This window comes from Vidua chalybeata, chromosome 10 (genome assembly GCF_026979565.1).
Source record: "Vidua chalybeata isolate OUT-0048 chromosome 10, bVidCha1 merged haplotype, whole genome shotgun sequence".
NCBI lineage: Eukaryota > Metazoa > Chordata > Aves > Passeriformes > Viduidae > Vidua > Vidua chalybeata.
This window is the reverse complement of record NC_071539.1, coordinates 17,174,418-17,178,791: the sequence shown is the minus strand read 5'-3', so window position 1 is coordinate 17,178,791 and position 4,374 is coordinate 17,174,418.

Genomic DNA, 4,374 nt, shown 5'->3' with positions numbered 1-4,374 from the left:
CTAGCCCCACCAGAGGAATCAGAGGATCAGGCTTGTGGTGGCTCCCATCCCCATCCCTGCCTTGCCTGATGCTAACCCATCCTCTCCAGTTGGGATTTTGTTTCGCTTGGGCGCGGCTGCAAGCCACCAGCCCAACCTGCACGGGTGCTGGGCTGCTGGCCAGCCCCAGCAGGCACCCTCCCCCGGGGAAAACAGCCTCCCTGGGAGGCACACGGCCAGGCACAGCAGGGCAGAGCCAGACCCTGGCTCCTGGAACGTCCAGAGGCTGCTGTGGAAGTGGTGGGCACTGCCAGAGCCCACCCGCTGTCCCCGCTGCGGCTGCACACAGACAAACTCTGCTTTCCCAGTCTCTGGCAAACTCATGTCACAAACAGTCAATTAGCTTTGTGAAGTTAAATAAACAAACAGAGAGGAGATTAAAACTGATTAACTGAAGGGCAGGAAACATGAGAAGCTGGTTTGCTAGAAAGAAAAGCCCTTGTGCTGAGATCTCCAGTAATTAGCAGCAACAAGACCTACAGAAATTTATGAGGGAAAGAAAAATCCATGAACCCTTCCTGTTTAAATGTTCTCCTTTCACATGTTTTGCTTGGAAGGCTAACTTAAAACAAACACAGACTGGGTCTCAAATATGGAATAGATTCCTGCTCTGCAGCAGTCATATACTTGGATTGCAAAGCAAATGAATGTGTATCAATGCAAATCCTTTTTTTTCCCTCCAAATTATGTATTTTGTTAACAGCTATCAGATTGACAGCTCTATCCCTCCCTCCAAGCATCTGGAAGGCAATTTGGTTACTGCTGGCAAATGCTGGAAGTGCTCCTTGGAGCAAGTTGAAGACTGAAGCCACTGGAGAGCCAAAGGCCTTAGCCAGGACTGACCAGTGAGATTCAGTAATAATTCAGCAATTCCAGCTCAGTGATGGCCTACATGACCTGTTTACCAGTCTGCAGTGGAGCTGCTGTTGATTATGCAGAAGCCTACCTGCTTTCATTATACTGGCTCAGAAGTGTCCTCCACCTGGCTCCTGGAGCAGCACACAGTCTCCACAAGTCATGTAATGAAATTCCCCAGGCAGAGCTGGAACCTTGACCTAGATTTCAATGGCACTCCAAGCTGTATTTATGCATCTTCAGCATGGCCATGTTTACTCCCTTAAATTGCAGATAAACTGAAAATTAAAGAGAGCCCTGCAGGTTCATGTCTGCTTTCCTGTCCTGGCTTTGCCTTTCTTTGTTGGATAACTCAGAAGACAACTTGAATCAAAACTGAGACTTGCTCAAATTGATTGCAAACCTTAGCATACACTCGGAAAAGCAGCATGAGCAGGCCAGCAGTAATTTCATTGGGAAGGGAGATGGCAGGTCTGATCCTGACTGAATGCATGGAGCTCATTAGCATCGAGTTATTATTCTGCATTATGGTGTGTCCCCAGAGCAATTACAGCTCCAGGATGCAGCTCTCTGCACATGGCTAAGGATGGTGATTACACTCGAATACAAAGGTGAAGGAAAGAAGTACTATTCTATTTCCCTGACACTAAATTGAAGAAAACTCAAGGTAAATCTGTGTATCAATGTGAAGTAACATATAGAAGCAGAGCTATGTAGCCTAATAGCTCTAGAGAGCCCATCAGCAATATTGCTGGGGTGTCCTGTCCCCTTTCCAATACAGGATAGCACTTGGGTATTTGGACCTGACTTCCAGAAATCATCAGCATCAGTCAGACACTTCCCAATCAGGTATCAGTGGCAGCAGGATAAGGCCACTGCAGAGCATTCTGAAAAACCTTCAAATACAGGGCAGCCCTTCTTCCCCTTCCAAAAACAAACCACTACAGATGTGGGGAAGGACCCAAAGCCTGACCACTTTCCATTGCAGGATGTGATGGTTGTTGCAGTGCAGGAGCTGGGGAGGTTGTTACCACCCAGTAGTATCTTGTGGGAAATAAGCAGAGCAGGGGGCTCCTATATTTCCTTTGCTAATGTGCCAGTTTTGCAAGTGTGGAGCCCTTTTGCCAGGCTACAGTCACAGACACAGCTGTTTGACTCCTTGAGCAGTGATTTTATAGTTGCTTAAAAACCTGCCTGTGGATAAGCTGGAGGTCCCTGGCTGGGACCACTCCAGGGCAGAGTGAATGTGGGTATCAATGCTCTGTGGAGCCTGCTGAAGCCTTGTTCACATTTAAAAGCAAATGAGTGGGTGTACATTAAATATACACAATTAAAGTGGTGTATATTTATATTTCTGTCTAAAAAGAGCTCTCCCACAATCCCATTGCACTTATTTCAGCAGAGCGCTGAACTGCCATTAATTTACAGCCACAAGAAGAGAGAAGAAATTAGAACATTTGACTTCTTTAAATAAATATTTTCTATTTTAGTGCCCAGTACTGTGCACTTCCTTCACAACCCAGGCAAAAGGTATCAGCAAAGCTTGACAGTACTTGCAACAGTAAAAATACATTTTGAGAAATCCCTGTCAGTTTCTGGATATTTGTGGAACTGTGAAAGGCCACCCTGTCCCCACAAGAGAGCTGTCACCAGGAGGAGCTTCCCAGCATCCAACCTCATGGTGACACAAGTGGGAGGCTCAGGTCCCACAGGTGCAGAGCTGGGCAAGAGCTCTGCCCTTCCCAGCCCATCAGTTTGCACTCAGAATAATCTTGCTGAGGAAAAAACCAACATGGCTGAGAGGTGGAAAAGAGTGGCAAAATCAAGGCTATTTCTGCACTTGGAGTCAGGCAGGGCTAGAGGAGCTTTTAAGATGGAGAAGGGAATCCAAGTCAGTTTTGAATGCATGGGAAGCTGGAGGTAAAGTCTGAACTTCCTTTTCACCTCTGGCTCTGTGTTTGTCAGGTACCGCAGCTCTTCCCCAGCTGCTCTTTGTGCACACCAATGGAGACCCCCCCGAGTTCTGTTCAGCTCTGTGCTGCTCCCAGGGCCTTGAGGAGCCATGCCTGTGCCCAGGACTAATCCTGGAATAAAGCCCTGCTCTACTTTATGAAAAGTGAGAGAATGAGCGTTCAGTTGAGCAGGAGGTGCTGCTCCCACCCTGCTGTGGGCTGCACCCTCACCAGCAGCCCCGTGCTGGGCCTCTGGCAACCCCTTGGCCACTCAGTGGGTCAGACTCTGCTCTCATTTGGCCAAAAGCCATCCCACAAAATGCTTTGGAGTGACACTGGCAGGGAGGGAGAGTGAGGGGAGCCAGCCCACCCCCTCTCTTCACAACGTGCAGCTCTGCCAGACTGTGCAAACCCCAAAGCTCTTCCTGCTGTGGGAAATGCTGTGAGCCTTTGATGGAGCAGCCTCCTCCTGGGCATGGAACTTCACACCCAAGATCATGTCCACGAGTCAGGCTGACAGCCTGCCAAGAGGAGCAAAGCTTTGTCCAGGAAGGGACATTAGCTTCCCTTTCAGCTGTTCCCAGAGGAAATGTTTGGACAGTGGTCCCCATAATGAGGGGGGTATTACCTTTCTGCTGTTCTGCAGAGGCTTGTGAAAGCCAGGCACTGCCTGGCACGGCACTGCCTGCAGCAGCTGGGGCCATTTCTACTCTGGCCCTTTTCCCCACAGATACATTCATGAAGCTACCTCTGCTCCAAGCCCATTGCTGGCCCTGCTTGTACAGCCCAAACACTGTCCTGCTGTTTTCAGTCGGGGCTGTCAATAACCCTTTTGCAAGATGAAGTCCCTGTCTCTGAAGCACTTGCATCAGTAGCCTCTTCTGTCCATTGTTAACCTCCAAAGCATCACTGCAGAATGATACAGTTGGTTAAATGAGAAAATCTATTTTTTTCAGACCTCAATGATGGCACTCTCATGCTCTGTTGTGCTGGCCATGCACCACAGTGCCCAGAGAGCCTTCCCATTTGGCCTTACCTGCACTACTGTGACTTGCTGGTGAGGCTGTTTGGTGTGTCACCCATCCTGTCCCACTTCCTCAGCTCCAGTTTGTTCCTCTGCTCCTCCATATGGCTCAGACGAGGGCTCTGATGCTGATTAAAAAGAACTTTAAAATATATCTGGTTGAATTTACATCTTCAAAGGTCTCTGAGAAATGTTAATCTGTATTTTGGAAGAAAATTAAGAAGTACATTTTTGAAACATCTCCTGTTTCAGCATATGTGATAAAAGGTGAGGAAACAGAGGGCTGGAGAGATGAGTGAGGTGTGGGAACCCACTTTCCCTCCTTTGGCACGTGGCTGGGGCAGTCACTGGGCAGCTGTCCACGCTTGGCCCTGCCTGGTGACCACGGGCAAGTCCAAGTGTGTGGGGAGACCCAGGACAAAACTGAGTGACAGCCTGTGGGACACACCTGCAGAGCACCACGGCAGCACAGAGAGGCACGTGGTGGCACAGACAGGGACATGG